At 44.4% G+C, this 13,597-nt stretch overlaps 1 long non-coding RNA gene across 1 annotated transcript; it reads right to left on the bottom strand.

Annotated features, from left to right (window-relative positions):
* Positions 1-1,145: 1,145 nt before the first annotated feature.
* On the bottom strand, positions 1,146-13,394 carry LOC311513238. The gene is made up of 4 exons (XR_014709693.1): positions 13,273-13,394; positions 5,593-5,656; positions 2,463-2,533; positions 1,146-1,365 (listed from the first exon to the last, which is right to left on the bottom strand). It is a non-coding gene; the product is annotated as an uncharacterized lncRNA (long non-coding RNA).
* Between the last annotated feature and the right edge of the window lie 203 nt (positions 13,395-13,597).

Genomic DNA, 13,597 nt, shown 5'->3' with positions numbered 1-13,597 from the left:
CAGGAAATAAGAGCAGAGATGAACTTTCAGTCATACAAGGAAAGGTCACCCTGCATCTTTCCGTTTCCCTTTGGTCTGCAAAAAACTAGAACAAGGTTCAGTGGAGAAAACGGGGAGCCATTATTCAGAGAGAGATGAAAGGGGGAGAAAGAATAAGGTTGAAAAGAGTGTGTGTTAAAAGTGGGGGGGTGAATTAAAATGGGCCAAGTGGCCCTGCTGAGAAGCCTTACGCAGGGAGAGGGAGGAAGAAAAGATCAAAAGGACAGAAAGCCAATTAGTCAATCACAAGGTAAGGAGCCCAGTTTGGAAATAATGGGGAATCGTTTTAAGCAGTTGGGCCGCGAGGAGATTAGGAGCGGGTTAGCGGACGGCTGTGTGGCTTAGCAGAATGCAGGGCAACACATAGCAGCAGAGAGACAGTTGTCCTCACTGTTATTTACTCCCCTCCCTCCTGTCTTTGCCACTAATGTATTTTGTCATTTTCCTCTGCCTTGGAACCCTTCACTATCACCACCTTGGTTTTTCTAATCTGTTCCCCAGCTGCTTGAAATTGTGCCCCTTTGTGTCTGAACACTGCTCCTTCCCCTTTGATCAAATAATTGCCTTTTTATCCAACAATCCCTTTTGTCTTCTCCACTGGTATCCTAATCATTTATCACCTAACCCTTCCCCCTGTGATGTCATCCCTCCCTTTTTATCGCCAACTTCTCCTTTATCCAAATAAGCTTGCTCCATCTCCATTCCCCTCCAGAGCCAAAAGCAAGTGTCTTGGTTCCACACCCAACGTGGCTATACTACGGCTAATCCGACTAGTTCCAGCATTCATTTCACTAACATCAAAGTGGTAATGCCAAAGCAGCGCCTGCGTCACTCACCAGGTAATTAATGAGCTGTAAATGTAAGTTTGTTAGTAACTAGGGAACATGTTTTCACAGCTTCTGAGTGCTCAGGAAGGTCTAGGCTTGAGGAAGGGCCTATGCCCTTGTTGGGAGGGACATGAATTCACACAGATACCAGGTTTTTCATCCTAGTCCATTTATTTATAATATGCACACTTTGGGGGAGAAATATTGGTTAAAGTCAAAACATCAAAAAAGCAACTCAATCTGTTTTCAACCACAGTGTGGTCCCAGTTCTCTGTTCCAGCCAATCTCTGCTCAATGGGGGATTGGATAAAGAGGGAAAAGGTGGCTTTATGCCACCTTTCAGCTCCCTCTCTTCTGGGTTCCCCCAGGAAGTGGATTGGCACCCGATGTAAATTAGAACAGCCTGAAGTTTGCTCCGATTTGTGCTCATCTGCCTGTAAAACTGAAGTGATTCTTCAATCTTCAGTTGATTCGTCAATCAATACAAAGTAATTTGTAACTGGTTAAAAGATAAGAAACAAAGGGTAGGAATAAATGGTCAGTTTTCAGAATTGAGAAAGGGCTTTTAGCAAATGAAATTTTAAAGAAAAGTTTATTAATATTGTTTTAATGAACAATGTAGTGCCTTTTTTCAAAATTAATTCTTGAAAATGTTATCAAATGTTCTAGAAACTCAGGTTTCCGGTAAATGGAAAATGTAGAACTATTTTTCAATCTGTTTTTCAAGAGTCTAAAAATTAACACAAAACACACACGCATCTATTTCAGTCACTTGGAAATGAAAACAACCTCAACATTTGTCCCAAATGTAAATTTTTGTTTGTTGGCTAATGTAATTGGTGAATTAATGAGAATACTAAGTGATGTAAAGAGCCTTGTCCTTCATAAGTCCATTTTCATTCCTTAGCCACTTGCACCTTTTCATCCAATATTTACCTTCAATGGTATTCAGACACTCACAAGAAAGGAGAGAGAAAACTAATATTTGCTCATTAATTTATAGGACCACTAAACAGAAGGAACAGAGATTTAAGCAGTGAACAGAGTGAGAGGAGGGATAGCTCAGTGCGTTGAGCATTGGCCTGCTAAACCCAGGGTTGTGAGCTCAATCCTTGAGGGGGCCATTTAGGGATCTGGGGCAAAAATTGGGGATTGGTCCTGCTTTGAGAAGGGGGTTTGACTAGATGACCTCCTGAGGTCCCTGCCAACCCTGATGTTCTATGAACTACCTAGCTGTGCCAGAAACTGTCTCAGTTCAAGTGACCTAAATTACACATCTTCAGGAAACTCCAATAAACCAGTGATTCTCCAATGGCCTCCTGTCATTCTTTTTTTTTTGTTCCTTCCTAAATGGGACCTGCAAAAAGTGGGGGGGGGTCAGCATTGAAGGGTTGTCTTTGGTTCTGCTTCATGGTGTATAAAGGCCTGAAAGATTTTTGTTCGTTCGTTTGTTTATAAATGGGCACTGGAGGAGTCTGGATCTTTCACAAAGAAAGCTTTCCTCTCAAAGCATTTGCCAATAAATTCAGTTAAACAGGTGTTAAAATCAGCCCAAGATTTTAATCAGTAAGACTCAAAATTCCCTTTCTCCTTCACCTGTCCATGATTCAGTCTCTTGTGATGCTGTAATTCCAACAGTCCTCTAGAAAACCCCAGGAAGCCAACACCTAATATTTCAAATAGAAAACACAAGCTAGAATTATTGTTCTTGTGAGAACGGTGAAAGGCAAAGTACTGTCATGGATCAAAAACTGGCTGAAAAAGAAGAGGATGAAATGGTCAATTTTCATCATGGCAAAAGGTTATCTGTGCAGCGTCTCATGTAGATCCAGTGATGTTAATATATTTATTAATTACACTCTCAAAAACTAAGTTAAAAGAATATTAAGGTTGCAAAGTCAAGCACTCAAAAGTTAGGAAATTCCAGAATTCACTAGGTAGCATGTGCAACCTTAACTCAAGCCTCCTGTGCAGATGCATTATGATAGTCTGTAATTACACAATCACATACTATTTTTTCTAAAGACCCTTGCCTCATTCAGCGCACATGATGGACAATTTTGCTTAAGGAGCAAATTTTTATTATTTGGTTTCTCTTCATTTCAGTGTGTGTCCCCCCATGCCTTATTTACTGTACACTGTTCAAACCCCACTCTGAAGACAGAATTATTAATTTACCCAGGGGCTTTTTTAGTGTGCTCATCACATCCGAGTGCTTCTTAAACATTAATTAATCTATCTTCACAACACCCCTGTGAGCTGAGGTATTATCCCCATTTTACAGATGGCAAGCTAAAGCACAGAGAGATTTAAGGTCAAAAGTATCCACTCATTTTGGGTTGCTATTTGAGATACTAAGGAACTTTACATGTTCAAAGCACAGCTACGGTTGACTTTAGTTGAAGCTGTGAGTGGCTCAGCACTTCTGCAAATCAAACCTCAGGGTCTCAAGTCAGGCATCAAGAAATTGATGAAAACCACTGTGAAAAGCCTGGCTTAAGTGGGTTTTCTGTATAATTTCCTCTATTTTAAAAAAGGAGGCAAAACACAGAATCCCATCATGTAGCATATTGTCACCCACATGGTTTGTCACCAGGATCAGGAACGTTTAGCTTCACCTCACAGATCTCTAACTTGAATAGTGGAGTAACTGATACAAGTAGTAGGTTGTCATCCTCAGTATTGCTGAGCACTTGATGGGGGTGAGACATTTCAGGCTCTGGAGGGGAGTGGTTCCTGGTGGGCATAGACTATTCTGCCTGTTTCCACCCAAGCATGACTCCTATTGCCCTGTCCTTTGAAGCTGCGCTTATTCTAGTCCGGTCTCTTCCCCACCTCTGGCTGTTTGTCCCAGTCCCATTTTACAAATTTTCAAAACAATTCAGCCAGAGGCCGACACCCAAAGTAGAAAATTTCAGTCCAAATGTGCCTAGCAAAGTTATACGCAACTGAAAACAGGGTCTTATAACATGAAGTGCCAAGCAAACTTAAGAATAGGCAGCGCTACCAGCCCTCCCTGCAATGATCTGAAAAAATGAGCAAGTAGGTGAGCTAACAACATTTGCAGGTGACACAAAATTCCGATGAAGCGAGCTGCAGCTCACGGAAGCTCACGCTCAAATAAATTGGTTAGTCTCTGAGGTGCCACAAGTCCTCCTGTTCTTTTTGAAAATTATTTAGGTTATTCAGGACCAGAGAGGACTGTGAAGAACAACAGAGAGACTCAAGGAGTTAGGTGAACTGGCATCACAGTAACGAAATTCAATGTCAATCAATGCAAACTACTTGTATACCTTACCAGGTGCTAAATTAACTATGAACCCAGGAAAGGGACAGGGCATCACTGAAAACTGGTGGTTCTCAACTTATTACACCTTGTGGGCCCCCACATATGCAGCTCTCAGTGTGTTACCTGGCCACAGGGGCCAGGTGGCAAGGCAGCAGCAGCCCAGACCCCTGCCATGAAGGGCAGGCGGCTGCCCTGGATCCCACCATATGGGGGTTGCTGGTTGCCCAGACGCCCGGAGCTCGTGGGACTGGGCGGCAGCCCCGGACCCCACCACGTGCAGGAGGCTGGCTGCCTGGCCCCCGGACCCCAGAACTCACAGTGCCAGGCGGGAGCCGTGGAACCCGACCATGCAGGGTTGGCCACACTGACCCAGAGGCTGTCCCAGAGCCTTGGCTCCCCGCTGCACTGGGCTGTCCAACTGCTCTGACTCCAGGCCCCCACCACATGGCTACCCTGGACCCCAGACCCCGCAGGACCGGCCAAGAGCCTCAGACCCCAGACTCCTGCCATGCGGGGCAAGCTGGCAGCCCTGACCCCACCAGGCAGCCCCAATCCCTCCATGCCAGGCAGCTGGGAACCTGGTGACCCCAGCACACTGGCAGCCTTTAGCACACAGCTGAGCTGGGCCACAGCTGTGTGCTAACTGGGCCACATATGGCCCGCGGGTTGAGAACTGCTGCTGTAGACTGCTCAATGACACCCTCTGCTTAACGTGCAGCTGTACTCAAAAAAGACTAACAAGATGTCAGGATTAGAGGTGGGCGAAAATTTTTAGATGAATACTTTATTTGCCACAAAAGGAAGTATTGGTGGACCCAGGACTATTCACAAATGTGTTGAATAATTTTGGCCAGAAACATCAGGGTGAGGGTGGCTACGTTCACAAAATGGCTGAAGGAGTCGGTGAAGGTGCCCTCCTTATAACTTTTAGCTGAGTGGTTAGGACCCTCTCCCTAGGATGTGGGAAACAAATGTTGGAATTCCCACAGTAGTGTAGGGATCTGAACCCTCCCACGTGAGTGCCCTAACCACCAGGCTATAAGCTATTCTGAAGTATGGCTCTCTCATTTTCTATTGTTGAAGCTGTTCCACTGTGTGTTAAATACTTGAATAGTCTTTGGGCTACAGATTGAGAATGAGAATAGCCTGGTGGCTAGACCCCTGTTCAAATCCCTGCTCCAAAGCCCAGAAACAAAATGCTTTGGGTCAAATGACATGGTTCGTTTGACCTGAAATGGACATTTTTGATTTGCCAACATTTTTCAGACTTTTTAGATCCAGTTAAAACTGAACTAATTTTTCCCCCAATGTTTTGGAACTGCCAGTGAAAAATCAGTTATTCACTCAGCTCTAGTTAGGCTGCATTAGGCACTGAATGGATAATAATACAGAGAGCATTATAATTCCTTTATAATAAAATCAATGGTGAGGCCTCACCTGGAATGTGCGCACTCTTGGTCATCCTGTCCTCCAAAAAGATATTGCAGAATTAGATGGGGTTCTGAGAAAGGCAACAAAAATGATCAAGAGCCTGGAAAAACTCATACGAAGAGAGATTAAAAGATTGGAATTGTTTACTTTAGAAAGAAGATGAATAAGAAATGACATGTTAATAGCATATTAAATAATGAATGTAATTGGGAAGATAGATCAGGAACTTCTGTTCTCCCTATCTCATAACTCAAGAAAAAGGAGACATTCAGTTAAAGTAAAAGGTGGTAACCTCAAAACTGGTGAACGGTCATATTTTTTCACACATATAATTAAAATTGGGAACTCATTGCCACAAGAACTGGTTAAGGACAAAAATTTAGCAAGATTCAAAGTTGGATTGGATGCTTATTTAGATACCAAGAATATCCACACTTGTTTATATTTAAGGATAATAAATTTTGCACAGATATTAAACCTCATGCTTTAAGGCTTAAGCCAATGTCCAAACTATTGGAGATCAGGATGAGATAATAGGGGCAGAGGGCTAGATTATTGCACATCGGCCTATTGTGCGGGTTTTATACCTTGCACTGGTGCTGAGCAGGGTCAGAGAGAGGGCACTGGACCAGATGGGCCTGGGGTCTGGCAATTCCTATGAGAAAAGCCTATTAGGCCCCGGCCACATATGCAAGGTGCACAGCAAGACTTTAAAAGAACCAGGTGAAAACCTACTTATTCGTCCAATTAATGCTAACGTTGTACCCAATTGCAGCCACGGGATGCCGCTGGAGATAGCTTTGTTAAAAGTAGAGGTGAGTGAAATTCCTCATCAAAGCTTTTATTTCAAGTGGAAAAAAAATGTTTGGTCAAAAATGGAAGTCTGCACCAAAAATATCCATTTCAACTAGACGTTTCCAGGTTTTTCATGGGAAAAGATTTTTCTGTTTTCAGCATCTGAAAATTTTTGGCCATTCAGTAAAACTTTTCAGTTTGGAGGGTAGCGGTTTTGCCAGTTGGCTGAAGTTTGTTGATTTGCAGCTACCAAAAGTAAAAAAAAAATAAAACAAAAACAAACAAAAAACTAATTTTTTTTGCTGAAACTCATCCCCCCCAAAAATTTTGGAGAAAAATTGCAATGTTCTATATTTTCATTGAAATTCTTCATGGGGGGGGGGGAACACATTTCCCAGCCAGACATGGTTAAAACATTCATGTGACCATCTTGCTGATATCGGCAGTGCATGCGTGTTAAGAACAGTGATTCCAAGAAGACCAAGACAAAACCCCTAGGTCTTACAAAAAGCGCCCTCGGATCTTTAACATTCAGGTAGGGCAGAAAGGACATTGGGCCCAAATTATCAAAAATGACTAGATTCATAGATTTCAAGGCCACAAGAGACCATCTCTTCAGAGTAGGCGGTATTTTTCATATTAGCTAACCTCATTATTATGTCATTTTAATAATTACCAGTCACTAGAATGACCACTACCACATTCCCAGAATACTGAACATTGAGGTACTTCTGGGAACAGCATGACCCTGGCCCCATCAGCACGACCTCACATGCTTAGTGCACGCAAGGTTACACCACGTGTAGGATGCCATTTTCTTCCTGAAAACACCATTCTGGCCACCATGGATGTAGAAGCTCTTTACACCAATATTCCACACGAGGATGGACTACAAGCTGTCAAGAACAGTATCGCTAATGAGGCCATGGCACACCTGGTGGCTGAGCTTTGTGACTTTGTCTTCACCCACAACCATTTCGGATTTGGGGATGACTTATACCTTCAAGTCAGTGGCACTGCTATGGGTACCCACATGGTCCCCACAGTATGCCAACATTTTTATGGCTGACTGAGAACAACGCTTCCTCAGCTCTCGTCCTCTAGCGCCCCTCCTCTACCTGCGCTACATTGATGACATCTCCATCATATGGACCCATGGGAAAGAGGCCCTTGAATTTCACCTGGATTTCAACAATTTCCATCCCACCATCAATCTCAGCCTGGACCAGTCCACACAAGAGATCCACTTCCGGGACACTACAGTGCAAATAAGTGATGGTCACATAAGCACCACCCTATACCGGAAACCTACTGACCGCTATAGTTACCTACATGCCTCCAGCTTCCATCCAGGACACATCACACAATCCATTGCCTACAACCAAGCCCTAAGATACAACTGCATTTACTCCAATCCCTCAGACAGAGACAAACACCTACAAGATCTTTATCAAGCATTCTTAAAACTACAATACCCACCTGGGGAAGCGAGGAAACAGATTGAGAGAGCAAGATGGGTACCCAGAAATCACCTACTAGAGAACAGGCCCAACAAGGAAAATAACAGACCACCACTGGCCATCATGTATAGCCCCCAGCTAAAACCTCTCCAGCACATTATCAACTATCTACAACCTATCCTGGAAAACAATCCCTCACTCTCCCAGACCTTGGGAGGCAGGCCAGTCCTCGCTTACAGACAGCCCCCAAACTGAAGGAAATACTCACCAGCAATTACACACCACAACCCAGAAACATTAACCCAGGAACCAATCCCTGTAGCAAACCTCATTGCCTACTCTGTCCCCATATCTACTCTAGCGACACCATCAAAGGACCCAACCACATCAGCTACACCATCAGAGGCTCATTCACCTGCATGTCTACTAATGTGATATATGCCATCATGTGCCAGCAATGCCCCTCTGCCATGTACATTGGCCAGACCAGACAGTCCCTATGTAAAAGAATAAATGGACACAAATCAGACATCAGAAATGGTAACATACAAAAGCCAGTAGGAGAACACCTCGATCTTCCTGGACATTCTATAACAGATTTAAAAGTAGCTATACTTGAACAAAAAAACTTCAGAAACAGACTTCAAAGAGAAACAGCAGAACTAAAATTCATTTGCAAGTTTAACACCATTAATTTGGGCTTGAATAGGGACTGGGAGTGGCTGGCTCACTACAAAAGCAGCTTTGCCTCTCCTGGAATTGACACTTCCTCAGCTATTATTGGGAGTGGACTAGATCCACGCTGATCGAATTGGCCCTGTCAACACTGGATCTCCATTTGTGAGGTAACTCCCTTCCCTTCATGTGTCATTATATAATGCCTGCAACTGTAATTTTCACTCCATGCATCTGAAGAAGTTGTGTTTTACCCACGAAAGCTTATGCCCAAATAAATCTGTTAGTCTTTAAGCTGCCACCAGACTCCTTGTTATTTTGAATAGTGTACTACTGCCTTGCTCCCTGCGGGCATGACTTCACCCACACCATGTGTGCAAGGGGGGACAGGGAGGCACGCTCTTCAAAATGGCGTCTCCAAGCCATGATACCAGATAAAATCACATCCGGTTTTGTCTCAGTTCCAGACAAGGAAAAACCTTACAAAAAAAGAGAACTGCCTTTCTTAAAACCAAACGAATGGCCTGCCTACCTATGATAAAAATTGAAAACAGCTTGGACAAAAACCCAATAGTTTCTGATTGTTCAGTTCAATGTGTCCGAGCCAAAGAAAGCATTCAATCTGCAGCCTACACGTCGCACATGTGTAAGGGGACTGGTGCCCCCTTACTAACATTCAGTGGGGGTGTTTTAGTTGCTAGCTCCCAGTACTCAAAGGGGAACGGTCGATGGGGAATCAGGACCCTGAGACTGACAGTCCCCAGGAAAAATGGGGAGAGGCCAACGCTCCAGGTCAGCCTGAATGACAGGGCGGGCAGGCTAATCTGGGAGTCAGGAGGCCAGGGAGGTCCCGTCCCCTGTGTGATCTGGAATTGCCTGGGTCAGACAGAGTGGGGCTGAGCTAAAGAGAAAGCAGGGGTGCACGCTGAGCTGGGGAGCAGAGCTGCAGCCCCAAAGCCAGAGGCACAGCCCAGAGAAAGCAGACTTGACCTGGGAGCAGAGCTGCAGCAACCAGAGCCAGAGGGGCCAGAGAAGCAGCCCGCGAAGCAAGTCAGTGCTGGGAGCAGAGTCACAGAAGCAGCCTGCAGAGCAGACCTGTCCTGGGAGCAGAGCTGCAGCAACCAGAGCCAGAGGGGCCAGAGAAGCAGCCCAGGGAGCTGGAGGCAGAGCAGCAGCAGCAGTGCAGAGACCGAGCGGTGGAGCTGGGGCAGTCCGGAGCTGGGTGCGGTGAGCCGCTGGGGACAGCGAGGGGGACCCTGGGCAGCGGGCCCAGCACAGGGAGACGCCTCAGCCAAGAGGCTCTGCAGGCCAGGCTTGGATCGTAACCCTGACAGGGCGGGGGTGATACTGGGAAGAAGGGTCCTACCACTCAGAGCCTGAGAGTGTGAGGCCACCACCAGAGCCAGTGTCCAACCCACAGCGTCCCTGCAGCACAGCCAAGGCCTGAGAAGAAGGCCTGGGACTTACAAGGAACAGACTGTGAACTGCCCTGACATTCCAGAGACACTGTTTGTGACGTTCCCTGCCACAGAGCGGGTTGATGTGTTTCCTTTAACCTTTCCCATTTTTCCTTATTCTTTTTAAAATTAATTGTTGATTAAATAACTTGCATTTGCTTTAACTTGTATGTAATGGTCAGTGGGTCAGAGAAGTGCCCAGTGCGGAGAGAACACCCCGGAGCGGGGACACCCTAGCCCCATCCTAGGTGACCACAGCAGGGTTGGGGGTCGAGCCCCCCAGGAATCCTTGGCCCAGCCTTGTTGGGGTTACGAGGACTCTGCCAGACAGGAGAGTGGAAGGGGAGTCCTCAAGGGCAGGGAGGCCAATGGGTAAAGGAAGAGGGAGCAAGGACTAAGATCCTTTAGCTAGCCCACTTCACCAGGGTAGTGCAGAAGCCGGGAAAGTTCCCCACAATAGGGGGACTATTCCCCCACTTACACATGTATTTTAAACTGGAGCAGAAGAGAAATATGCCCTGGAAGTTCAAATTAGCCATTCACATTCTGCGTTGCTAAATGTTGCTGCATACTTCCATGTGTTCCTTTAAAAAAATATCTTTGGAGGCCTGATTCTCATGTCTGGTACATGGCTCACATCTCTGCACATCTCAGAATATGCACTCCTGCATGGATTTTCAAGACATAGTGGCAAACACCAAAAGGTAAAACCTCCCACAAGGAACAATTAGCAGGTTGTGAAATTATGCAGGGAAATCAAGGGCCTACACATCAACCTGCACTGTCCTGCAGCCCAAGGCTCATAGCCTGGACCTGGACACGTTTTCCAGAAGATTGACTACTTGATAAAATTAACCCCAAAATTCTCTCTTCTCTAGTTTAAAGATAGCTAAGGCCTGGAAATCAGATGCATACTTTGTGTAACTCCATAAAGGAGTCATTTGATGCTGGATCTGTAATAATACACAGACAAGTTAGGTCTCTTGGCTTGTTCTGACATAATTTTATATGAACAGAGCCACAGACTGCACTCATAGTTCTCATCTCTAGCGATTTCAAGTCTGCTTTGTCTTACACAGCATAATCTAGCAGTAGAGTTTGAGTAGTGTGACAAGATGTCCCGATTTTATAGGAACAGTCCCGATATTTGGGGCTTTGTCCTGTATAGGTGCCTATTACCCCCACCCCCATCCCGATTTTTCACCCTTGCTATCTGGTTCAAGAGTGAATCTTCAGTTACTCCCTCTCCCACGATCCCATCTGAGTGAGCACAGCCAGCACCTGAGGCAAGAGTCTGACATCCTTAAAGGGCCATACCCTACAATGGCAGGGTTTTATGCCATGGTCCAGTTTAGTGAAGGAAAAACTACTGGCCATCCTGGGTAATTACTGCATTTGCAAATTCCCAGTGAAGAAAACTTACTGATTAAACAGTAAGCTTTTGGGAATAAAAATATATTTTTTAAAAAAACTTATCAGGCTTAATCATCAAATGACAACAGCATCTCTTCCAGTTTCACTAGCAGAGCAACATAGGTGAAGGTGAAATTTTGGCCAAGAAGACCAAGACTAAACCTTTAGTCTTACAAAAAATGCCCTGGGATCTTTAACATTCAGGTAGAGCAGAAAGGACATTGGGCCCAAATAATCAAAAATGACAAGGTTCATAGATTCCAAGGCCACAAGGGACCATTGTGATCATCTAGTCTGACCTCCTGCATAACACAGGCTAAAGAACTTCCCCAAGATAATTCCTAGAGCAGATCTTTTAGGAAAACGTCCAAACTTGATTGAAAAATTGTCAGAAATGGAGACTCCACCATGATCCTTAGTAAATTGTTCCAGTTTAATTACCCGCGCTGTCAAAATTTTACACCTCATTTCCATTCTGAACTTGTCTAGCTTCAACTTCCACCCAGCGGATTGTGTTATACCTTTCTCTGCTAAATGGAAGAGCCTATTAAAAAGTGGAAGTTAACTTGTGAAAGGAGTGTGCATTCTTATGGAACATGCAGTGTGTACAATAAAGGGAGTAAAAGAAATGTAAACAAGACAAAGGAGCAGTAGAATGTAGACCTGCCTTGACATGAGTAATTGAACATGAGTGAGGCCTCATTTCTTGGGAGAGAGCTAGGATAAGGGGGAACATTAGGGTGACCAGATGTCCCAATTTTATAGGGACAGTCCCAATTTTGGGGTCTTTTTCTTATACAGGCTCCTATTACCCCCCACCCCCTGTCCTTATTTTTCACATTTGCTGTGTGGTCACCCTAGGGAACATCCAGGGAACCATGGACAAGACAGGCCATCTCAAAAAAGATATATTAAAAGTGGAAAAGGTACAGAGAAGGACATGAAAAACAATTAGGGGTATGGAACAGCTTTCACACAACGAGAAATTAAAAGGACTGGGTCTTTTCAGCTTTGAAAAAAGATGACTAAGGGGGTAATTATAGAAATCTATAAAATCATGCATGTGTCACCTTTGGGTGGGCTAGAGTTCACTTCATTTCCCATCTCCACTGGCTTAAAAAAAAACCCAACTCCCATAGAAAGTAGCTGGAGACCCCCAGTTCAGTCTCAGAGTCTAAGGATTTTCAGCAAGGCTTGCACAGGGTCAGCCTCCCCACATTCAAGTCCCAAAAGGAACTAAAGAAATGAATTTAAATAACTTTATAAAATCTTATGATAAAGAAAATTAATTTTTATAGCATGAAATGGCTATTTTATAATCCACAGACTTTATCTTCACAGGTATATAGGAACATAAATAAAGAAAACAAATTAAAATATGAACAGTTCAGTTCCCACAGAAACACAGTTAGAAGAAACTGAAAGTTCCCAGAAGCTTAGGTTTTGTTCACCTAAGTCTCAAAGTCTTTGATCACCAAATCTAGACAATCTGCTGAGTGGAAAACATCATCTTCCCTCCATTTGCTTGCAGGAATCTTCAGTTGGAATCCGGGCAGACCCTTCCTCTGCTGAAATCACTGCTAGCCAGTCAGCTGACTGATTAACCACCCACAACATTAAGTGTATAAATTTAAAGAAAACCCTGTTACAAGAAAATACAAAACTGAAAATAGCAAAATAGAAATTACTCTTTCCCCAGTACGACATTTAAAGAAAAGTTGGTGAATCAGACTAGTTGAGACAATGGAACTGGAACAGTTTGGCTAAAATCAAAACCACATTCAAAGCACACAATTAAAACAAAGTTATTTTTCCCTCCCGATTTCCCCTTGCTATAATTAGCATTACCCAGGCTTCCCTGTTGGAGGGTTAACAATATCACTAACCTGCTGCAAAATGCTTCAGAGTTAGGGACAACAGCGTTGCTTCCTGCTCCCAGCTCACACAGGGCACATGGCCCCCTGCAAAGCAGCTGCCCTGACCGCTTGCCCTCATGGAGTCTGACCGCAGCAATAGGGAACCTACTGGAGCATCATATCAAAACCACCACCCCCAATTCCAGAAGCTTCTGGATGTGGAGTGCTTAATCCGCCCAGCAACAATGACCCAGACACAACTCACTCCTACCTCCCTGCAATGAGTCTCAAAGAGATATCTCCCTATTAGGCACATGGGTTACACATGGTGTAGAGAAAAAGTGTCATTTACCCA

The sequence above is a fragment of the Lepidochelys olivacea genome (assembly GCF_965140295.1).
Source record: "Lepidochelys olivacea isolate rLepOli2 genome assembly, chromosome: 1".
Lineage (NCBI taxonomy): Eukaryota > Metazoa > Chordata > Testudines > Cheloniidae > Lepidochelys > Lepidochelys olivacea.
Note: the sequence above shows the minus strand (reverse complement) of the source record. Positions and strands in the feature narration are given on the sequence as shown.